The sequence below is a fragment of the Lissotriton helveticus genome, chromosome 6 (assembly GCF_964261635.1).
Source record: "Lissotriton helveticus chromosome 6, aLisHel1.1, whole genome shotgun sequence".
In the NCBI taxonomy this organism is placed as follows: Eukaryota; Metazoa; Chordata; class Amphibia; order Caudata; family Salamandridae; genus Lissotriton; species Lissotriton helveticus.
The window spans coordinates 1,837,335,530-1,837,360,941 of NC_136067.1; the positions used below are offsets into that span (position 1 = coordinate 1,837,335,530).

The 25,412-nt window shown below is 47.4% G+C and overlaps 1 protein-coding gene across 1 annotated transcript in view; it reads left to right on the forward strand.

The window, feature by feature from the left end:
• The window catches only part of PPP2R5A (protein phosphatase 2 regulatory subunit B'alpha), an 836,659-nt gene that overhangs the window by 484,078 nt on the left and 327,169 nt on the right, over nucleotides 1–25,412 (forward strand). The window lies entirely within an intron of this gene.

Sequence of the window (25,412 nt, forward strand, 5' to 3'; positions counted from 1 at the left end):
AGACAGTTTAATTGAATCAGTTTGCTTTTGTGAATGGAAGGATTTAGGTTTGGTTTTCCATTGGTGTAATCTTTTGATCTCTCATTATTGTTGAACCTGTGTTCTTTCTCACGTGGTTGAAAAGGTGAGGAAGTGGATAGGGTGACTGCAAGGCTCAGACATTCTTATTATGAATTTGGTGAGTTATTCATGGGAGGGTGCGGATGACTCAGAATGTGTTTGTTAAAATGATGCTTGTGTAGGTTTGTATTTTGCTGTTAAAGTTAAGCTTAGTTTGTTTTGGTTGTGGTGATGCTTCTTTCTAATGCATGCATTAAAAGAAGATGGTACGAGTGTAAGAAAGTGCGTATGGGTCTAGGTTTAGCGTTCTAAACTCTGCAGTTGAAAAGATGTGTAGATGGATGAGTTTGTGATCTGTCCGAATGTGCGTTGAATGTTTTAGGTAAGGAAGAAGAATGTGAGTGATTAGTAGTATCTGAGGAGGGAGCGGTATGATGTTTTAAAGGGGCGAGGTTTGTGAGTTCAGATTAGAGTTTATTTTAAAATTAGGGAATGTCCATAGCTAGTGGATAGTGGGATTGGAAGGGTTAGGCAGGCAAGTTGTGCATTTGTGTAGTTGTGAGACAGGTTTAGCATGCGGGGGGGGGGGGATATGGGAAAATGGAGGAAGAATGTGTGGAGATAAGGCAAGGTAACGTTGGGTGGGAGAATGAAAATGAAGGGGAGAGAGGGAGTGATATAGATGTTGTAGTGTGGTGTAAATGGAGAGAAAGTAAGTGGTGCAACAATGGATTAAAGTTGTTGAGTGTGATAAATAGAAGAGGAAAGAGAGAGTTTAGGTGCGAGGGTGCTCACAAGAGTTGAGAGAAAGCCCAACTGAGAGGTGGAAGGTGACCATGGGGATACATGTTTGCTTCAGTTGGGATGAATTGCAATAAGACATTTTTTGTAGCCTGTTGATGAAGGTGCTATGTGGTATGCGACTGAAGTAGGACGTTTATCTCAGGTGGATAATTTTGCACCCTGTTGGGGGAAGGATGCTTCACCAAGAAGCCAACTATCCAACGATTATCATTATCATTTTGTGCAGGCTCTTTGATCCCAAGCTCTTCCAGGACCGAATTCACCCATACAAAAGGACGCTCATGTCCTTGGCACACCCTAGGAGGAGGGTTTGAATAAACTGATGGTGAAAATAGCGTGACGCTTGAGTAGTCTCCGTCTGCCCTCACTTAGTAGTTACTGAGCCTAACCATAGAGATGTCCCAAAAGTGTAGAGCAGCTCAAATATTCCCTCTCGCACAGTTCACAAATCCTGTCTGGGGGTGCCTAAGCTACAGGATGGAAAGGGGAAAAAGAGGTTGGTTGGTAGAAAGGTTTGATGGGTAGCAAAGAAGGCATTCTACATTTCTTCTTAACATGTATTGACTGTGATTTGGCTGAAGTGTACCAGTGATACTGCAGATTCTATCGAAAGCACCAGTCAGAGAAGCACACAATGTCGAACCTAATATGTTTCTGAAATGTATTGTGGGTAAAATACATCCCAGATTGGTCATTCAGGTCAATTACCAAATGAACAATCAAGGTCGCCAAGTTCCCAAAAGGGAGAAAGCTGTTGGTTGTGGCTGGAGTTCGAGAATCACCTACCTTGAGTCAATCTTTGTGTGATTTAACTGATTTCAGCTTCAGAATTAATATCTGAAACCTCAGCTGTTCGGTCTAGCTTTTTGCTTAGGCTCCAGAACAGTCCTGAATTTCTCTCTCATGAATTGGTTTTGGGATCATGTACTGCAGCATAACGCTTGCATCATATCGTTTGTGACCTGCACTAGCTATCAGTTTGGTTAATACCAGCCTCCATAGAGTTGAATCGGCCTCAAAACACAAAATAAAGTTTGCACGCTCTTTAAATCGATGGTAGACTGGCATTTCCCCTTACCCCTCTCATGTTATATACTTTACTTAACATTTATAGATAGATAACCTTAATGAAATTGATAGAGGGATCCATGTATCCACTGAATGTGTGTTTTTTCAAGGACAAGGGACACCAAAGGTGTGTGTGTGTGTGTGTGTATATATATATATATATATATTCACTGAAAAAACCATAGGTTATAGACCATATATAGTTAGGAATTAGCATTTACAAAACCTTGAAAATTCACTGAAAAAACCATAGGTTATAGACCATATATAGTTAGGAATTAGCATTTAAAAAACCTTATTTTACTCACACAAAACCATTGAAATTCCATATATAGTTAGTTGCACTAACTATATATTGCGCACCCGCAATCCACTGCTGATCATGTCACATATTACATCATTCATGACATGGTCAGTGACATCACTGATGACATCACTGATGACATCTGAAATGACATCACTGATGACATCACTGATGACAACATCCAGTGACTATGTTTCTGTAAAGTTAAAATATGTCTTACATATTGAAGAATGAGTGGATGTATAAGTGTCTGGACGAAGGATTTAGTAGGTGCATGACTGAATGTATGAGTGAGTGATTAAATGTGTCTCACTGAGTGCATGGGTTAGTGACTAAACTGTCTTAATTTGTGCATCATTATGTCTGTTGTTCTGTAAACTGCTGCATGTGTTGATCAGTAGCTATATGAGTAACTATATGGGTTATTGATTGATTGCCCAAGTATTTGCATGGGAGACTGAGTGTGTGTGTGGCTGGATGGGAGGTGTGTGACTCTGTACAGATCAATGTGTACTTGTATCAATGATTGTATAAGAGAGTAAGTATGTGTTAGTATATGGTTGAAAACGTAAGGTGCTCTATGTTTAACTGTATAGAGTAGAAAATGGAAGTGTGATTGATTCTTTACAGGACTGACTAGGTGTGTGAGTAACTCCATGGATGAGTGGCAGAGTGTGAGTGTCTGTATAGGTGTATGAGTGCATATGATTGTCTTGTAAACATGAGTGATTGTATGTATGAATGATTGTATGGGTGAATGAGTGAATGTGTGTGTAGACGTAGGAATCAGTGAGTACGTATGTAGTAACTAGTATTGGTGTGTCAATGGTTTCAAAAATTATACTCTGTTTTTAACACTGGGTGAAACAGAGGTTATATTAAAATGTGAAGAGATGCATTGTATTGTCACATGAATAATATCATCAGTGATGTGGTCATTGATGTCAAATGAGATGTCATCAGTGATGTCATCAGTGATGTCATTTCAGATGTCATCAGTGATGTCATCAGTGATGTCACTGACCATGTCATGAATGATGTAATATGTGACATGATCAGCAGTGGATTGCGGGTGCGCAATATATAGTTAGTGCAACTAACTATATATGGAATTTCAATGGTTTTGTGTGAGTAAAATAAGGTTTTTTAAATGCTAATTCCTAACTATATATGGTCTATAACCTATGGTTTTTTCAGTGAATTTTCAAGGTTTTGTAAATGCTAATTCCTAACTATATATGGTCTATAACCTATGGTTTTTTCAGTGAATTTCAATGGTTTTTTAATAGCAAATATCATAAGCTGTCGAATGTCAAGTACGTGGTAAGTGAAAACATTTTCGTGTTTATGCACACTGATCTGCTTTGAATGGTACCCCCCCCCCCCTCATTTCTATTAGGAGTACTCTCTCTTTGCAGATAGTGAAAGGTAGTTAACGCAGGCCTTTGCCCCCGTTGTAATCCGTCGTGCCTGCTTCTCTCTCCATTTGATTGATTGTTATCCAAGTATTTACTGTTTTAGAATTAGTTCTCTTTGGTTCATTCTCTATTTACAAACAAACACAGAGTCGCAATACTCTGTTTAGTCTTTGCAGATAACGAAAAATCGTGTAAAAAAAAGAAAAGGAATCGAGCAAAATCAGTAGGCCACTAATGGGATCTCTTTTTGACCTCGCTAAAATAGAAACATTAGGAACAACCCCTCATGACAAATACAAAACTAGTGAGATGAACTGAACTCCACACAATGATGGCTGCAAAACAGCTCGGCTCCGCCACCCACCCCGCCCAAAATAACGATAAAGAGCGGCTGCCATGATTGGTTGCGGAATGGCCACGACGGAGCTACGAAATGATGCTGCTCTCATGCTAACCCCAGCTTCAGTCTGAAACATCCAGAAACACTGTAGACTACCAATTCGATCAGTTCCGGTAGCGCCCCAATGTAACCCGGTAGAGAAGAACTAGCCCTCCCCTCTTTGACTGATGGTTCTTGTTGCCTGTCCCTTCTGTTCTCATTTAACAGAACTATTTAGCCTGCTGAAAGGGGTTGTGTTCCGACCGCTGGTTGGTGGAGACATTTTGACTATATTCTGGACCTGCGTTGTCGCGTAATGCGTCATATGACGCGCCGCATTAGCGCATCCGAAAGTCATCCGGGGCGCGCAGCGCGTAACGTAAGCATAACAAGTCATGTGACTTGTTAATAAAACTTTTCATTGGTTCATTTTACTTTTCTTATTGTAATGATGAAAGGCTTGGTCATATGACCTAAAAATTACGCTTTTCATTACTTCCGAACATTATTTTTTCTTAAATATATGTTATAATGTTCCAGACTAATGTACTTTCCCGGAAATTTTACAACTGTCCTGCAAGTAAAATATATTCTTTTTTCGAGAAAAAGAGCGTTTCTTCGTCCCATGATGGAGCCGTTGAGCAAAAGAGGGTCGACCTGCTGTCTTAGTCGCCGATACGCCTGAATATGAGATTCTTATCGATCACTTTATGTTGCAGGAATAGAAAACACAACAGCCCTTGACCATTTATCTTTACTGCGTTCCTTCGTATTATACCTTTTACCCTTCATGTAATTGGTCTTCTTTATTTCACTTGCCTTTTAATGATTCTAAAACAGTGACTATTATTACAAACTTTACCAATGTATATACTACTACCATGTTTTCTTTTAAAAACCTTTATTGTGAAAATTTCATTATACAAATACGAGCCTATAACCACGTGGGCCGGCCACGGAGCAAACTGTAATCGTATGTGATGAGTAGACATTTACACTGTAGAGGAACGTAACGGGCGGGCCATTAGGTTGCAAGAACTAAGGTGTCTAACAGTTACGGAATCGGTGGACGTACATTTTATAATTAAAATACGACAGGGCCAGTTACAATAAAATTATCTAGATATACATTTGCGGGCAAGTACCATGGGTGACGTTAATTCGAACTTTCAACAGTACAGTAATCAATAACACATCAGAACTTAATATCAATAGGGATGTCGAAATATTCAATCAATTCTCGTCCCCGCCCGCCATGTGCTTCAAAACTGCATACGTATCTCGTGATTTCAAGGTTCTGCAACCAGTACACAACAAGGAGTTACGAGTCCCATTTATTCCGGTGCCATTTTGGGCGAGGACGGGCAGGTCCAGGATATAGTCAAAATGTCTCTACCAACCATCGACTATGATGATGTTCATATGCTGTATTTATTAGAGTAACACTCATCTGTCCACATGAAATTAATTTGCCACAATCTAAACATGTCATTTTAATCTTTCCAAAGTTCTTCTAAAAATTTGGGACCGTTTCCCTTGCCTCTGAAGCTCTCAGTGCCACTTCTTTGATGAATGTACTAGCAGGTCAGGGGTTCTCCTCCAAATCTCTCTTTTATGCAGCACTATAATTAATTGGTGCCACCTCTCCATATGACGATGCATGGTATAGTTACCACAACTATATTTTTTTTCGGTTCCTCTGGAGAGTTCATCGTGGCAGATGAAGCGTGTAACGTACCGGGCATTTACCTTTTTTTGCATGTACAGGAAAGGAAAAAAAAATCGAGCGTCCGAGTTCTAAGGTGTCCCAGGGCCATTTTAGTGGAGGACATGATACAGCGATAATGCCCTGGATAAGGACACTTCCTTCGGGCACCCCACGCCGTCTTTCGGCGCAGCATTGTAGGATGGCCACACCAGTGCGGCAACTTGCTAGACACCACCTCGGTGCCATCCGGATCTCGGCGCCCCACTGCAGATGAACTGCCTCCACATGGAGAAGCGGGAGAGGCTCGTTTGCGCCGCCTCCCCCCCCCCCTTTGGGCACCCCACGCCGACTTTCGGCGCAGCATTGTAGGATGGCCACACCAGTGCGGCAACTTGCTGGACACCACCTCGGTGCCAACCGAATCTCAGCGCCTTGTGTTGTCTTCCATTCCGAAAATATTGTTGGCAGCATTTTGAAAGGAAAGACAAACAGCCGTTTGTGGCCCTCACTACACCGTTCTCCTAGTGAGTCTCACATTGTTACATTTAGGAAGAATGTTGAAGAGTAGTATGTTGAAAATCTGAAGCCATTGTTATACAAACTCTCAACCAGCCTTGGATGGAAAAATCCTGAAGAATGTACAAACTGAAAACCAGTTTTTCTCTGTATAGCATCAGCAGCAACGCTTGAGTCAGCTTTGTGTGAAGCCGCCATTTTGATTCAATCAATAGCGTCCCCCTGCACACATTCAGGGACCTGGTCGTGTCTTCAGGTCAAACGGATTGTGGGACAAGATGCACAAAGGAAAAGGAAAAAAGTTCCGCCGGACCCCGGGAGGTGGCCGCCTATGTCATGGGCGATCTTAGGCCACACCAGGGCAATAGTGAAGCTGCAGCAGGTGCAAATAAGCTTCAGACAGTGTTACAAGCGCTGCTCAGAACTCTCAACTATGACACCACCTCGGTGCCATCCGGATCTTGGCGCCTTGTGCTGGTTCCGGCCTATTCACACATCGGTCCGCTACTGACGCCACCTCACAGGCCAACGGGGCACCCCACGCCGACTTTCGGCGCAGCATTTTAGGATGGCCACACCAGTGCGGCAAATTGCTGGACACCACCTCGGTGCCATCCAGATCTCGGCGCGTTGTGCTGCCTTTGGCCCCATTCGCACATCAGTCCGCTACTGACGCCATCTCACAGGCTAATGGGGCGCCCCACGCCGACTTTCAGCATTGTAGGATGACCACACCAGTACAGCAACTTGCTAGACATCACCTCGGTGCCATCCGGATCTCGGCGCCCCACTGCAGATGAAGTGCCTCTCAACTATGAAACCACCACTGTGACATCCGGATCTTGGCGCGTTGTGCTGCCTTCGGCCTATTCGCACATCGGTCCGCTACTGACGCCATCTCACAGGCTAATGGGGCGACCCACGCCGAGTTTCAGCATTGTAGGATGACCACACCAGTGCAGCAACTTGCTAGACATCACCTCGGTGCCATCCGGATCTCGGCGCCCCACTGCAGATGAAGTGCCTCTCAACTATGAAACCACCAGAAAACGCTTGAGTCAGCTTTGTGTGAAGCCGCCATTTTGATTCAATCAATAGCGTCCCCCTGCACACATTCAGGAACCTGGTCGTGTCTTCAGGTCAAACGAATTTGGGACAAGATGCAGAAAGGAAAAGGAAAAAAGTTCCGCCGGACCCCGGGAGGTGGCCGCCTATGTCATGGGCGATCTTAGGCCACACCAGGGCAATAGTGAAGCTGCAGCAGGTGCAAATAAGCTTCAGACAGTGTTACAAGCGCTGCTCAGAACTCTCAACTATGACACCACCTCGGTGCCATCCGGATCTTGGCGCCTTGTGCTGGTTCCGGCCTATTCACACATCGGTCCGCTACTGACGCCACCTCACAGGCCAACGGGGCACCCCACGCCGACTTTCGGCGCAGCATTGTAGGATGGCCACACCAGTGCGGCAAATTGCTGGACACCACCTCGGTGCCATCCAGATCTCAGCGCGTTGTGCTGCCTTCGGCCTATTCGCCACAAGTGCGCACGCAACTCAGCTGCATAGCGAGTGAAACACCAAGGGGCGCCCCACTGCAGCCGAGGAACCTCCATCTTGGGGGCGACGCACAGCATCACATTGCTTTCCAATGCAGTCAGATCCTCAAACAGCCCCCACTGACTGACGCGAACTCACAGGCCAACGGGGCGCCCCACGCCGACTTTCGGCGCAGCATTGTAGGATGGCCACACCAGTGCGGCAAGTTGCTGGACACCACCTCGGTGCCATCCGGATCTTGGCGCGTTGTGCTGCCTTTGGCCCCATTCGCACATCAGTCCGCTACTGACGCCATCTCACAGGCTAATGGGGCGCCCCACGCCGACTTTCAGCATTGTAGGATGACCACACCAGTACAGCAACTTGCTAGACATCACCTCGGTGCCATCCGGATCTCGGCGCCCCACTGCAGATGAAGTGCCTCTCAACTATGAAACCACCACTGTGACATCCGGATCTTGGCGCGTTGTGCTGCCTTCGGCCTATTCGCACATCGGTCCGCTACTGACGCCATCTCACAGGCTAATGGGGCGACCCACGCCGAGTTTCAGCATTGTAGGATGACCACACCAGTGCAGCAACTTGCTAGACATCACCTCGGTGCCATCCGAATCTTGGCATCTCAACGCCTAGTGGTATCTTCCATACAGAAAATATTGTTACGCTACCTTTGGCCCCATTCGCACATCAGTCCGCAACTTAGACATCACCTCGGTGCCATCCGGATCTTGGCATCTCAGCGCCTTGTGGTGTCAGTCAGAAAATATTGTTGCGCTGCCTTTGGCCCCATTCGCACATCAGTCCGCTACTGACACCATCTCACAGGCCAACAGGGCGCCCCACGCCGACTTTCAGCATTGTAGGATGGCCACACCAGTGCGGCAACTTACTAGACACCACCTCGGTGCCATCCGGATCTTGGCGCGTTGTGCTGCCTTCGGCCTATTCGCACATCGGTCCGCTACTGACGCAAACTCACAGGCCAACGGGGCGCCCCACGCCGACTTTCAACATTGTAGGATGGCCACACCAGTGCTGCAACTTGCTGGACACCACCTCGGTGCCATCCGGATCTTGGCGCGCTGTGTTGCCTTCGGCCTATTCGCACATCGGTCCGCTACTGACGCCGCCTCACGTGCCAACGTATTTTCTCCGCATTTTATACCCTATGCCGCATAACAGGTCATGTGACTTGTTTATAAAACTTTTCATTGGTTCATTTTACTTTTGGTTTCCTAATGATGGAAGGCTTGATCATATGACCTAAAAACAACACTTTTCATTGGATGAAAACTTTTTTTTTTTCCAAACGATGAAAGCCCCACCTTGTTTCTGGATGTTTCAGACTGAAGCTGGCGTCAGCATGAGAGCACCACCATCTCGTAGCTCCGTCGTAGTCATTCCGCGAGCAATCATGGCAGCCGCTCCCCACCAGAAGCCTGCAGGAGTCGGGGCCCCCAAAACTTTTGATGAATTCTCAAGGCGGAGGGGACGCTTTCGAGAATGGGGTCCAAGACCTAGCAGACAAGCATCCGATTTCCAAGGTGTCCCAGGGCCATTTCAGTGGACCAGGCCCAAAAAGGAAAGAGCCTGCCGCCATTTTGAGAGTCCTGTGACAGCCGCCTATCGCTGCACCGCAAGAGTGGGCGCAACTCAGCTGAATTGCGGCTTTTGACACAGTGGACCAAAAACGGACGGAATGGCAACTGAAACGGTAAAGGGGCGCCCCACTACAACAGATGACACTCCACCTGGAGAGGCCCGTTCACGCCGCCTCCCCCGGGGCGCCCCACGCCGTTATTCGGAGCAGCATTGTAGGATACCAAAACCAGTGCGGCAACTTACTGGACATCACCTTGGTGCCATCGTTCTGCTGCCTTGGAACTATTCGCACAACAGTTTGCTACTGAAGACCCACCCCCCGCGACGCCCCACGCCGTTATTTGCTGGGTGGCAACTTACTAGACATCACTTTCGTGTCATCTAGATTTCAGCGCGTTCTGCTGCCTTGGAACTATTCGCACAACAGTTTGCTACTGATGACCCGCCCCACGCCGGAAATCTGGACGTTGTGCTGCGTTGGGACTATTCGCACAGCCGACCGCTACTTCGTTGTTTTTCCCTAAAAATGTTTATATGTTATTACTATTTTTGTTTTCTTGTATATATTTATAAATTATTAAAGTTTTATAATCTTACTACTTTGTCGGAGTGCTATATATTTTTAATGTGACACATAATTGTAAAAACTTTGATGTACAAAGAGTCATCCCTGGAATCTTCCGCTTCACGCTCGGTCCCCTCCCCAATCACAATACAGGATGGTTTTCAGATAATAGCAACGCTTCTGCTGTGACGGATCTCATCGAGTGTGGGCCTTGATCTACTATAACTCCTTTGAAGAGGGGTGAATCTTTACAGCTGTGGCCATAAACTACATCTGCAGGGCTAGCTGATACCCTAGGACCAGCCTGGACAATCGGACACAGAGGAAAAGGAGTGTCAGAGGGTGCAGTAGTGAATAGAGCGAAAGGGAGGTGTCGGGCGGGCACAGGGTGTGATTCTCAGGAAAGAGCAGCGCAGATGGGGGGAGGTTTATTACCCATGCATAAGACAGAGAGCGGGGGTGACCACTGCCTGGGGGAGATGCTTGCGAGGGTGGGGAGCCATGCTAAGGATCGACAGCGTGCACAGAGTGGGTCTGGTCAAGGCATCTAAAATGGCTGCCGTGCACGACAAAAGTGTGGCATTTGAAAAAAGACAAGATGGCGCAGACAATGTTTTTCAACACTTCCTGATTTCCTTCGAATCGAACGTTAACAGACGTTGGGGCATATTACCAAAGTTAAGCGATATTTATCCCTAACGATGCATTGCAAAGATTTTTTTACCGTCAGAAATTATCGCAGATAAACCTTGCTATTATCAAAGTTTATCGCAAATACGATAAAAACCGACCGCAATGCATTAATATCGCTGAAAACTCAGCGATATTCATGCATTACCGAGCTAATCCTCTTAGCCATGTTATCCACCTCCCATAGGATAACATGGCTAAGAACTGCTCAGGGCAGCTGTTACTTTTTGGAGATATTCGCGCTTATCTCGAATATTTCCAAAAGTTGATAATAGGAGATAGCGATGTTAGCGACTGTTTCCAGTCGCTAACATCTTGGCATGCCCACTTTGCATGTCATTAGTGATAAATATCACTCACATGCAAAGTGGGGCCCAAGATGGTCGCTATCTCCTACTAGCCGTCGCTAACTGGTGTTAGCAACAGCTAGGTAATACAGATATAATTTTATCTCCGCGAAGCGGAGCGCTGTTACAGATATATATCTTGTTTTTGAACGTTAATTTCTCAAAATGCACTGAAGCACATATATTGAGACCTAGCAAAGGCACATCGGGCTACCAGTCCCTAATATTTTACCAAGTTTCGTGCAAATCCATTCAGCCGTTCGATTATTATTATTATTTATTTTTTTTGCCCCGCGGGGCCCTTTTAAAACCTCCACATCAAACCTAGGGGATCAGCGAGGATCTACTATGCCCCCTTATGGTCATTTGCCCCTTCGCTTTGGCCTCCTCTTGTCTCTCGATCCTACCGAGAGACAAGATGGCGGCCGCTACGGACTGTTTGGAATGTTTACAGACACCGGAGAGCCAATCAGCTTCGCTTCGCAAAGCTCCGTAACGCGAAAAGTACGCGAAGCGGTGCGCTGTTACAGATATATATCTTTTTTTGAACGTTAATTTCTCAAAATCCACTGAAGCACATATATTGAGACCTAGCAAAGGCACATCGGGCTACCAGTCCCTACAATTTTGCCAAGTTTCGTGCAAATCCATTCAGCCGTAAGATTATTATTATAATTTTTTTTTTTTGCCCCGCGGGGCCCTTTTAAAACCTCCACATCAAACCTAGGGGGTCAGCGAGGATCTACTATTCCCCCTTATGGTCATTTGCCCCTTCGCTTTGGCCTCCTCTTGTCTCTCGATCCTACCGAGAGACAAGATGGCGGCCACTACGGACTGTTTGCGGCCACTACGGACTGTTTGGAATGTTGACAGACGCCGGAGAACCAATCAGCTTCGCTTCACAAAGCTCCGTTGCGCGAAAAGTACGCGTCCTGGTCCGCGCTTACAGATATATATCTTTTTTTAAACGTTAATTTCTCAAAATCCACTGGAGCACATATATTGAGACCTACAAAAGGCACATCGGGCTACCAGTCCCTACAATTTTGCCAAGTTTCGTGCAAATCCATTCAGCCGTTCGGGCTAAAAGTGAGGCCAACCGCCCTATGGAAATTAACATGGGAAAAACGCGTTTTGGGACCCCCCTTTTTTCTCGGCCCCCCCTTGACGAACCCCCCCCCCAAATTTTCAAAGGCTGCTCAGAAACAAAATGTGCCATTTTCCTGAAAATTTCAGCCAATTCCGTCCACAAACGGCAAAGTTATTAGACATAGAATTTTCAAAAATCCCATAGAGAAAAAATCCTAACTATATATACCTACTGGCGACCGCCAGTAGGTAATATATATATTATATATATATATATATATATATATATATATATATATATATATATAACCGTGGATATGAATGTTTGTAATGGAACAGGTGGTCCCTTAGCATGAATTTGCACAGAACAATAAGCATAGAAAATAAATTAGTACTATGTCAAATCTTTAAATTAGAAAATTACAGGTATTTATTCAGTCACATAACACGCAAAAAACTTCATAAAAGTGGGAAAAGAAAAAAGCAACTGAGAAGATACTTTACAACTCAGACATGTGACTGAAACAATATTAAGCAGATTCTGTCAAATTTTCCAACTACCAATGTTATTAACTTATAGAGCAACTATATGTGAGATAGTCATGGTACTGTGTGTCGGCGACGTTTCGATCCCACTTAGTATGGGGTCACATCAAGACTTTAAATATACATGCCTAAGACTTTAAAAAAATGCCTGTTGGAAAGAAAAGACGACGATGGAAAGTGAAAGGAGGAAAGGAAAACGGGGAAGAAAAGATTTAGTAATGATCTTAGTCCATTGTGAAAGGCGTCGTCCTTTCGTACCATGCACGTATGTGAATAGGTGTTGTGCAGTACACTGATGAAAAATTGTCCTGAGAAGCATGCCGAGAATCTAAGTAAGTGCGTCCTTAGATTCTCAGCATGCTCCTACACGGTCGTTTGGTTCACGGAGGCAAACTGTTTCTTTCTTACTCCTGAGCACTCAAGCTGACTCCAGACTCTGTTTACTCATCTGACACTGAGGCACAATTATTTTTCTTTCCGCATCGCTGCCCTCCCCTACAGCGTGAGCTCTCACAACATGCGACCAGGATATATTTAAAAACGTATCTTTACCAGCTATTGTCAAAACTCCATTACTTATTGGTAAGCACCGTCTCGCGCACTTTAGGGCAGGACAATTAATTAATGCGCGACTGCCTGGATGTGCTTAATTGGCCTTTCTTCAATTTTACATTCTATCTCTGCCACCATCTGTGGTTTATGACCTTAGCCAGAAGTGATTTGACTTCATATGGCAGTACCAGGTTCGTGGCACGCTTTTAATAATTATTTTCGATTGCCTTGATTCCGTTTAATGTTTCTCCTCCAGTGACACTATTTAATTTTTCTTTTAGTTTTTATCATTTCACTTTATTTCCATCCGTCTCAGATCATCATCCCAACTGGGATTGATGCTAGGTCAGTGTTTTTGATTAGATTAGTCCTTATTATTCAATCAATCAGTTGGCATACCCTTTAAGACCATTATTGTAAGCCACTTAGTATTGATATACCCCTTGCGCACTTAGATTCTCAGCATGCTCCTCAGGACACCTTTTCATCAGTATAATGCACGACACCTATTTACGTACGTGCATGGTATGTAAGGGCACCGCCTTCCCCAGTTTACTGGAATCATTGCTCAATCTCAATTTCTTCCCCATTTTCCCTTCCCTTCCCTTCCCTTCCTGTCTTCTTTTCATTCTTACAAAAAAAATGTAAGTGTCATGCATACCCATTTAACGTCCTGATGCTGAGCCCCCATACTAATGAGTGCAATCAAAGTCTTCGACACACAGTGTTGTGACTGTTTGCATTCTTAAATGTACTGTTGTTTCTGTCTTGTGCATGTGCCAGTTAAGTCACTGCTAGAATATGGAATGTTATACATGTCATGATACTGTGCATCATTTGTAAAGGAGAGTTGTTCCTGAGATGCTGAACTTGCTGGATGACATGTATTGAGCTCTTCGACTAATTAAAGGATAATTATATACATACCCTGAATTTATCCTTCATTTCACTGGCGACGGGATTCGAAGAGCAGAACCTACGTGAACAACTCGAATTTACTTTATTCTACTCAAATTCCGGAATATTTTATCTACATCTTTCAAGAAAGATTGGAAAGAAAAAGAGTTTAAATACCTTCTCCGTTTGGCGATTTTATGATACGATTTACTTTGGAATTTTGGATTTGCAGTGCTGAGACTTAAGAAATTTATTTCTTCTATTGCTGACAGAAATTTAAACCTATTTCACGAGGAATTGAATTGGTTTTTGACATTGTTGGTTGCGCGATTTAAAGGAAGCATCGCGTTTTGTTCTGACCTGTCAATCAGCTTATCAGCGTATCTTCGTGATAAAAAGGAAACAACTTTATCTTACTTCGCTTTGTTCCGTTACCAGCACGCACCAATATTTCAAAGGTAATCGCCTTGTGGGTTCCATCTCTGACGGACCCTGGATTCTTCTTCTGTGGAATTCTTCCTCTGTATCTTGGATTCGACGTTCCGGAAATGCATTGTGGGTACGCTTGCGTGTGACGTTACACGTATTTGGCGGCCATCTTTGTTAAACGTGAAGTCTTCTAACAAGACGTTCTTCACCAACGATCCTTCGTGCGTTACCATCATCGGTGATTCGCACACCTCTCATCTAATTTCGTGACTTTATACTAATTATTTATTGATTACTATTTATTTTTTTGGTATTTCTTAAAACAGCGATCCTTACTTTAAGTGGTGAGGTAATTATAAAGTATTGACTACTTTCACCTTGTTTATCATAAATTGTTGACATATGTAATCCAGTATTTGTTCAGTGAATTTCAATTTTATTAAGGTATTATTGTCCTTAACATTTTGACTATATTTACTTAAGTTAACTTTGTTCACTATGACTCAACCTAATTATAATATTAGTGCACCTCAAGCCTTTTGGGTTTCAGGCAGTGAACCTCCACTTAAATGGTTGGAGTGGAAACCTTCCTTCTGCAACTATATTGACGCATTGGATGAGGAAGGGAAAATGTCTCATGCTCAAAAAAAAATACTTCTTTTACATTCCTTAGGTCCTGTTGGATTGAAAGTATATGAGACTATGACTAAACCTTCCTTTCCTGGAGATTTAAATGTTTATATGTTAGCGTTATTGCATTTAGACACTTACTTTGCTCTTAAGGTTTGTATAGGTGTAACTAGGTACAAGTTTTTTTCTAGAAAACAAGCTAAAGATGAAAATATTGATCATTATCTTGCTGACCTTAAGAAATTGTCGTTAGATTGCAAATTTGGTGTGTTACAAGAAGAACTTGTTAGAGACCAAATTGTTATGCACTCTTACAATGCTTCGTAATTCATGAACGCTGCTAGAGAGCCCCACATAACACTTCGTCTTGCTTACGCAGATCGACTTCTTACATGCACGCACCACACAAGTTCGTGACATCAGCAGTCCTGTTGTGGGGCCAGAGGCACAGCGGCTTCTATTTTAACTTTGTACCAGCGCTCCGAGCACCAAGCCCACATCTCACCGCACCCGCTTCGTGGGTGCCGCTTCGACGGGAGGAGTGAACACCAACTCAGCGGGGCATCTCTTGTGGCGGTAAGGCGGCAGTGGGCGCGAGGCATCAGCGGGGCTGCGAGTGTGCGGGGACTTCATTTCCCAGAAGTCCCTGCAAGACCAAGGAAGAGCTTCCGGTCCGCTCTCCCTGCTGGCCCGCCCCCCGCCCCCCCCACGAGGCTTTTTAGAGGCGACCCAGTGCTCTAACGGGTGGGACACTTACTTTGTTTCAGCAGCAGTCCTGTTCTGGGGCCAGAGGCACAGCGGCTTCTATTTTAACTTTGTACCAGCGCTCCGAGCACCAAGCCCACATCTCGCCACACCCGCTTCGCGGGTGCCGCTTCGACGGGAGGAGTGAACACCAACTCAGCGGGGCATCTCTTGTGGCGGTAAGGCGGCAGTGGGCGCGAGGCGTCAGCGGGGCTGCGAGTGTGCGGGGACTGCATTTCCCAGAAGTCCCTGCAAGACCAAGGAAGAGCTTCCGGTCTGCTCTCCCTGCTGGCCCGCCCCCCGCCCCCCCCACGAGGCTTTTTAGAGGCGACCCAGTCCTCTAACGGGTGGGACACTTACTTTGTTTCAGCAGCAGTCCTGTTCTGGGGCCAGAGGCACAGCGGCTTCTATTTTAACTTTGTACCAGCGCTCCGAGCACCAAGCCCACATCTCGCCGCACCCGCTTCGCGGGTGCCGCTTCGACGGGAGGAGTGAACACCAACTCAGCGGGGCATCTCTTGTGGCGGTAAGGCGGCAGTGGGCGCGAGGCGTCAGCGGGGCTGCGAGTGTGCGGGGACTTCATTTCCCAGAAGTCCCTGCAAGACCAAGGAAGAGCTTCCGGTCCGCTCTCCCTGCTGGCCCGCCCCCCGCCCCCCCCACGAGGCTTTTTAGAGGCGACCCAGTCCTCTAACGGGTGGGACACTTACTTTGTTTCAGCAGCAGTCCTGTTCTGGGGCCAGAGGCACAGCGGCTTCTATTTTAACTTTGTACCAGCGCTCCGAGCACCAAGCCCACATCTCGCCGCACCCGCTTCGCGGGTGCCGCTTCGACGGGAGGAGTGAACACCAACTCAGCGGGGCATCTCTTGTAGCGGTAAGGCGGCAGTGGGCGCGAGGCGTCAGCGGGGCTGCGAGTGTGCGGGGACTTCATTTCCCAGAAGTCCCTGCGAGACCAAGGAAGAGCTTCCGGTCCGCTCTCCCTGCTGGCCCGCCCCCCGCCCCCCCCACGAGGCTTTTTAGAGGCGACCCAGTCCTCTAACGGGTGGGACACTTACTTTGTTTCAGCAGCAGTCCTGTTCTGGGGCCAGAGGCACAGCGGCTTCTATTTTAACTTTGTACCAGCGCTCCGAGCACCAAGCCCACATCTCGCCACACCCGCTTCGCGGGTGCCGCTTCGACGGGAGGAGTGAACACCAACTCAGCGGGGCATCTCTTGTGGCGGTAAGGCGGCAGTGGGCGCGAGGCGTCAGCGGGGCTGCGAGTGTGCGGGGACTGCATTTCCCAGAAGTCCCTGCAAGACCAAGGAAGAGCTTCCGGTCTGCTCTCCCTGCTGGCCCGCCCCCCGCCCCCCCCACGAGGCTTTTTAGAGGCGACCCAGTCCTCTAACGGGTGGGACACTTACTTTGTTTCAGCAGCAGTCCTGTTCTGGGGCCAGAGGCACAGCGGCTTCTATTTTAACTTTGTACCAGCGCTCCGAGCACCAAGCCCACATCTCGCCGCACCCGCTTCGCGGGTGCCGCTTCGACGGGAGGAGTGAACACCAACTCAGCGGGGCATCTCTTGTGGCGGTAAGGCGGCAGTGGGCGCGAGGCGTCAGCGGGGCTGCGAGTGTGCGGGGACTTCATTTCCCAGAAGTCCCTGCAAGACCAAGGAAGAGCTTCCGGTCCGCTCTCCCTGCTGGCCCGCCCCCCGCCCCCCCCACGAGGCTTTTTAGAGGCGACCCAGTCCTCTAACGGGTGGGACACTTACTTTGTTTCAGCAGCAGTCCTGTTCTGGGGCCAGAGGCACAGCGGCTTCTATTTTAACTTTGTACCAGCGCTCCGAGCACCAAGCCCACATCTCGCCGCACCCGCTTCGCGGGTGCCGCTTCGACGGGAGGAGTGAACACCAACTCAGCGGGGCATCTCTTGTGGCGGTAAGGCGGCAGTGGGCGCGAGGCGTCAGCGGGGCTGCGAGTGTGCGGGGACTTCATTTCCCAGAAGTCCCTGCGAGACCAAGGAAGAGCTTCCGGTCCGCTCTCCCTGCTGGCCCGCCCCCCGCCCCCCCCACGAGGCTTTTTAGAGGCGACCCAGTCCTCTAACGGGTGGGACACTTACTTTGTTTCAGCAGCAGTCCTGTTCTGGGGCCAGAGGCACAGCGGCTTCTATTTTAACTTTGTACCAGCGCTCCGAGCACCAAGCCCACATCTCGCCGCACCCGCTTCGCGGGTGCCGCTTCGACGGGAGGAGTGAACACCAACTCAGCGGGGCATCTCTTGTGGCGGTAAGGCGGCAGTGGGCGCGAGGCGTCAGCGGGGCTGCGAGTGTGCGGGGACTTCATTTCCCAGAAGTCCCTGCAAGACCAAGGAAGAGCTTCCGGTCCGCTCTCCCTGCTGGCCCGCCCCCCGCCCCCCCCACGAGGCTTTTTAGAGGCGACCCAGTCCTCTAATGGGTGGGACACTTACTTTGTTTCAGCAGCAGTCCTGTTCTGGGGCCAGAGGCACAGCGGCTTCTATTTTAACTTTGTACCAGCGCTCCGAGCACCAAGCCCACATCTCGCCGCACCCGCTTCGCGGGTGCCGCTTTGACGGGAGGAGTGAACACCAACTCAGCGGGGCATCTCTTGTGGCGGTAAGGCGGCAGTGGGCGCGAGGCGTCAGCGGGGCTGCGAGTGTGCGGGGACTTCATTTCCCAGAAGTCCCTGCAAGACCAAGGAAGAGCTTCCGGTCCGCTCTCCCTGCTGGCCCGCCCCCCGCCCCCCCCACGAGGCTTTTTAGAGGCGACCCAGTCCTCTAATGGGTGGGACACTTACTTTGTTTCAGCAGCAGTCCTGTTCTGGGGCCAGAGGCACAGCGGCTTCTATTTTAACTTTGTACCAGCGCTCCGAGCACCAAGCCCACATCTCGCCGCACCCGCTTTGCGGGTGCCGCTTCGACGGGAGGAGTGAACACCAACTCAGCGGGGCATCTCTTGTGGCGGTAAGGCGGCAGTGGGCGCGAGGCGTCAGCGGGGCTGCGAGTGTGCGGGGACTTCATTTCCCAGAAGTCCCTGCAAGACCAAGGAAGAGCTTCCGGTCCGCTCTCCCTGCTGGCCCGCCCCCCGCCCCCCCCACGAGGCTTTTTAGAGGCGACCCAGTCCTCTAACGAGTGGGACACTTACTTTGTTTCAGCAGCAGTCCTGTTCTGGGGCCAGAGGCACAGCGGCTTCTATTTTAACTTTGTACCAGCGCTCCGAGCACCAAGCCCACATCTCGCCGCACCCGCTTCGCGGGTGCCGCTTCGACGGGAGGAGTGAACACCAACTCAGCGGGGCATCTCTTGTGGCGGTAAGGCGGCAGTGGGTGCGAGGCGTCAGCGGGGCTGCGAGTGTGCGGGGACTTCATTTCCCAGAAGTCCCTGCAAGACCAAGGAAGAGCTTCCGGTCCGCTCTCCCTGCTGGCCCGCCCCCCGCCCCCCCCACGAGGCTTTTTAGAGGCGACCCAGTCCTCTAATGGGTGGGACACTTACTTTGTTTCAGCAGCAGTCCTGTTCTGGGGCCAGAGGCACAGCGGCTTCTATTTTAACTTTGTACCAGCGCTCCGAGCACCAAGCCCACATCTCGCCGCACCCGCTTCGCGGGTGCCGCTTTGACGGGAGGAGTGAACACCAACTCAGCGGGGCATCTCTTGTGGCGGTAAGGCGGCAGTGGGCGCGAGGCGTCAGCGGGGCTGCGAGTGTGCGGGGACTTCATTTCCCAGAAGTCCCTGCAAGACCAAGGAAGAGCTTCCGGTCCGCTCTCCCTGCTGGCCCGCCCCCCGCCCCCCCCACGAGGCTTTTTAGAGGCGACCCAGTCCTCTAATGGGTGGGACACTTACTTTGTTTCAGCAGCAGTCCTGTTCTGGGGCCAGAGGCACAGCGGCTTCTATTTTAACTTTGTACCAGCGCTCCGAGCACCAAGCCCACATCTCGCCGCACCCGCTTCGCGGGTGCCGCTTTGACGGGAGGAGTGAACACCAACTCAGCGGGGCATCTCTTGTGGCGGTAAGGCGGCAGTGGGCGCGAGGCGTCAGCGGGGCTGCGAGTGTGCGGGGACTTCATTTCCCAGAAGTCCCTGCAAGACCATGGAAGAGCTTCCGGTCCGCTCTCCCTGCTGGCCCGCCCCCCACACCCCCTATATCATAGTCTCCGCTTCCCGCAGCGCGGGACGCAGCCCGGGCGAAGACAGGGCAAAGACTGGGCCGTTTGAGGCCGTTCGAGGACGGCCGAGGACTGGACTGGCCTACCCTTTTTCGCCCATTCTGCTATATCGTTAAATTGTGGTTGGTGTTGCTAATAATATTTATAATCCATAGGTGGCCTTATTTAGGTTTTTACTGTGTATAAATATGTCTGTTAGGATAACCCGTAGCAAGACTGCAAAGGGAAACACTTCAATCAGTGGTCCAATGGATGATTTCATCACTCGTACCAACTTGGCCATTGATGAGGAAATTTCTAAATTGCAGACTCGTGTTTCTCTTGAGTTGGCAGCCGCTAGAAGATTATCGGAGGTAATTACTGTTTCAAAAAAATCTTCACTGGGGCATATAGCTACTGCTGTTACCCCGGAGCGACCTGCCACTCTTAAGTCATTAGTCCTGCAGGCAGAGGTTCACCAGGCTCCAACTCTACAACTTGCCTCCCAGGTCCTAGGGCCAGTTGTTGATGCTGGTGATATGATTCCACCTGTATTGTCCCCTGTGAAGAATGTTAGTTTTAAATTTTCTATCCCAGTAACTCCAAAATCTTTCGCTGACACGCAGGTCACTAGCTCTAATTTTCCCGACCCAGTAATTTTTAACTCATCCGGAATTAATTTAAATTCGGGTAATTTCCCAAAAAGGCAAAAGACATCCCGGTATACCTATTACCGGAAGAAGGCAAGAGTTGCGGTGGCACAGAAATTAAAACCGCTCCCTGTACCAATCTCCAATATAACTGAAGGGATTATCCTTAAGGAACAGACACATCTAGAAGATGCCAAAGGGGGGTTAGTTCCCACTCAAACCACAACTACACTCCAAGAGGGGGGCGCAACTGTTGAGGGCCAGGAAGGGAAGGACGGGGAATTTATAGGCATAGTTTTGGAAACACTCAAGAAACTCCTTTCCCCTCTTGCTCATAGACTCTCATCCATCGAAAACAGTTTGTTGGAGATGGAGAAAAGCATTATTGCTTTGGCCACTCTTGGCTTGAGAAGTCTAGAAAACCAGGGCATTGGGGTAGAGGATTCGATTTCACAGGTATCTTCTTCTCTTCCTCCACCTATATTACCATCGGAACGTCCGGTTCCGAAACCACGAACTGTGGGTGTGAACCAAACTGCTGCATCCGTTAAACCTGTTGTCCCCTCCCGTTCTTGTTCTGTGCCCATCCTAAACTCTATTGTAGTCCCTCCTGCTAAACCATGCCCCACAGAATCTCGCCAACAGTATTCCCAGGGTACTTCTGTAAAGAATAATTTTAGAGGGGGTTACATTGATCTTCCCCCAGAGGCAAATGATTACGTGGTCGTTTTGACGGGTGTTTCTCAGCTTGAAAATGGCCATTACGAGAACCATTGGTCCCTGAAGAACAAGACAATGCACTGGCTCAATGCGAACCGTGCAATTCCTAATGGTAGGAAGAGCAGAGTGCTGATGGTGCGTCGTGTTCCCTGGGTGGGCCCCACAAAGAAATCTGTGGTTGGAGACTGTATAGTGGTGACCTTTGAGGACCCACATACAGCACGTTATATTTGTTCTTGCCCCAATGGTGAAGGTTCCCGTGTTATCCCTAGACTTTTGTCTTTTTTCTACCCTCCACCCCCTAAAAAACCACGGGACGATGGTTGGTCCCTGGTACAGCGCCATCCTTGGAGGATTTATCCCTCCAACTACCAAGATCCCTTTATGTGCTGGAATGGTCCACCTACCCAGAATAGGTTCGGTAGCCTCGAGGAGGTAGACTGACTTATAATGCAATCAACGTCCAATGTAATAGCAACGGCCTCTGCAACTCAGATTGCAGGGCCTCTTGTGAGTCCTCCCGTAATGTCTGATCACAATCTCGGACACATGGAAAGCCATTCAACTTTGACCTTAGCACGTACTGATAATGTTGAGGACTGCGCTGGTGCTAAGACCAGTATTTTATCTGGGGTACCGACTATTGATGAAGAGATAAGGATAGATGACCCACACCAAGATAGTGTAGCCCCCCCCTTGGCACCAATGCTTCTCACTGCCGAATCTGAATCCTCTGGCAGTGAGTCAGTCCCACAGCTGTTTTTCTTGTCATGGAATATCGCTGGAGTGGGCAAAAATCTGAAAGACCCAGAATGGGCAGATTATGTCGACTCCAGTGACTTCTGCTTACTACAAGAAACTTGGGCATTGGATATCCCGCACAGGATGGGATACAAAACCTTTGGCATCGAGGCCACCCAGTCCGATAGGGGAAGGCCATGTGGGGGATTGATCATATGGCTTAAAATCACTCTAGCCATAAGAGTTGATCTCATAGATACAGGAACCCCTGACATTCTGGCTTTAAAAATTGTATCAACTGAAGGGGGCGAATACTATATTATTAATGTCTATAACAGACCTACAGGGCATTCCAAGGTCTCGACCACCTTGGAAATCCTGGATACCTTTTTGAAAAGGGTGGTGGGCGAAGTCCCTGTGATATTGGGGGGCGACCTGAATTGTAATTTCGAACCGATCCTTGGGATTTCCGATGTTTTTCAAGATGAGGATCAAGCATATAATATCCCACAGCTTGAGACCTCGAACCATGTCCTGTGTACCACTCTGGCGGTTCAATTACTGAGGCTAACAGTTGATCACGGCCTTAGAGCGTGCAATGGTCGTTTTCCCTCAGATCTTATAAAACAACCTACCTTTGGGAAATCAAAAAGCAGACTAGATTTTATCTTTGTTTCTTTAACTATTTGGCATTTTATGATTGATTTTAAAGTATCATTAAGGGTCGAGAGTGATCATTTTCCTCTGGAACTTTTTATTGATCCACACATAATTAGAGACACCCACGGCCCCGCCTTAAGTGAGGTAGTTGCTGATGATCAATGTGAGCATGCACATATAATTAATAATAGACGTGCTTTAAAATGGCCGCATCTTTTAAGTGAGGGTAAGACCCTGGCTGCAGTTTACTCATTATTTGATAGGACTTTTTCACCCCTAGTAGGACAACCCTTGTCTACTGATAATTGCGACCACTTTGTTGAGCTACATAAGGTTTTCTTTGATGAATTAGGAATCCATATGTCCAAATTGCCGAGGAAGAAACAGCAAAATGTACGCGTGGGATGCCACGGAAAACTTTGGTATGATCATGCTTGTAAAATGGCTAAGAGGAAGCTCCTAAATGCGATTAGAAGTAAATCCCAAGATGATGTTAGACTCGCCAGGGAGGAGTATAAGATAGTCCAAAGGGTATCGCAGAAAACATGGGAAGAGTCAATTTGGGCTGACATGTTGTTTGCTGCAAAACATAACGATAATGTTGGCTTTTGGAGGTTGGTTGCAAATGGGGGGCATGCTGGTAACCTGTGAAGGACTCGTTCATTGATGAAATGACATGGGTGACGCATTTTTCCAATTTGTACAAGCCATATGATAATGGTAAGGAGGAGGAGCTCCCATGTTCACTTCCATTACCTGTATGTCTTGATTTTACTTTGGAAGAAACATATAGGGCAATTAGTGAATTAAAAAATAACAAAGCTCCCGGCCCAGATAAAATATCGGGTGACCTCTATAAACACGTACCTGAAGTTTGGGCTCCCTATATCAATCGTTTGTTTAATGCTCTGTCCGTAAGTTGTAATTTTCCTGATAGTTGGCGTGCAGCAGAAGTTGTCCCGATCTTTAAAAAGGGAAAAAGATCTGTTCCCTCTAATTATAGACCTATTAGTTTAATGGACATCCTGCAAAAACTCTATGCTAAGCATCTACTATTTAGGATAAATGACTGGTTGGAGGAGTCGGCTATACTTTCCAAATTTCAGGCAGGCTTTAGGTCTAAGACCAGCACGATAGACCAGGTCTTTAGATTTTGCTGTCTGTTTTGGAAGTATGTTCGCATTAGGAAAGGTCACTTGTATGTAGCCTTTATTGATTTGAGGGCGGCATTCGACCTTGTTCCTCGCAATCTGCTCTGGAGATCGCTAAACACAGCCGGTCTGCCAGAAAGTCTCTTGGTCCACATTATCGAGTTGCACGCTAGAAATCACGCAAACATCAGATGGGGTCCGAAAGGTGAACTGACGCGAGATATCCCGATTAAGCGTGGTGTCCGACAGGGATGCGTCCTGGCCCCCACCCTGTTTTCTATTTTTGTTAATGATGTGCCTGATTATCTTAATGCTTGCAACAATGATTCACCACAGCTGAATGGAGAGAGAGTGCCTGCGTTGCTCTTCGCGGATGATACCATCTTAATATCCCAAACCAAGAAGGGCCTCCAGGCACTCTTAAACTCCTTCAGCAGTTACTGTGTGACCAAAGGGCTAGAAATAAATGTTGATAAAACAAAATGTATGGCTTTAAATCCTATTAGACCGGACAGAGGGAACCTGACCCTGAATGGGGAAACTTTAGGTACTGTGGAGAACTTTACTTACCTGGGGGTAGTACTCGACTCTAAGTTAACATGGAAGGCTCAAATCGAGAAAAGTAAGGTGTCATATGCCCATAATGCAAAACCTATAATCTGTAGATTGAATGCTAGTACAAGTAAAAGTATAACTCCTGTACTTGAACTCTTCAAATTTAAAATTCAATCTGCCGCCTTATATGGGGCTGAGATATGGGGACCTTGGGCCAGGGAGAGTTTCCAAGGCCTTGATAACAAATTTATGAGAACAATTGTAAAGGTCCCAACCAGTACACCACTAATACCTCTCCAGCTCGATTTGAATTTCAAACGAACCGACCACCTAACTATCATAAGACCATTAATGTTCTGGATAAGGATTTGGTCCACTCCAGAACTGATAGATTACAGGAATGGTCTTCAAGAAGTATTGAACCTAGATTCTTTCAATTCCCTTCGGTGGTTCGGGCATGTTAAAAAATGGTTCGATAATCTGGGTTTGTGTTCGTTCTGGGAAAACCCAGAGAATTTACCAGCCTCTGCTAAAACCATGGTAAAAAGAGCATATTGGTGCTTTATGAACAACAGACATGCTCATGAAAGTAGAATCGGCACCTTAACTAAACATTTTTTATCCTTCAAAAGTGAACCGTGTTTTGAATCCTTCTTGGACGAAATAGAGCCTCTTGTTGCCAAGACCCTCTTCCTGAAGTTTAGGTATGGGAACCTCATGCTGAATTCCAACATCGAGCGTTGGACAAATAAAAAACTGGATTGTCCTAATAGTACAAGTGAGAGATGTCCTATGTGCTCAGATTTATGCAAGGAGAATGAGGTCCATATGTTGTTTATATGCAAAGCATATCTGAAAGCTCGAAAAAGATGGCTCAAACCTATGTGTGTTCTCTTAGG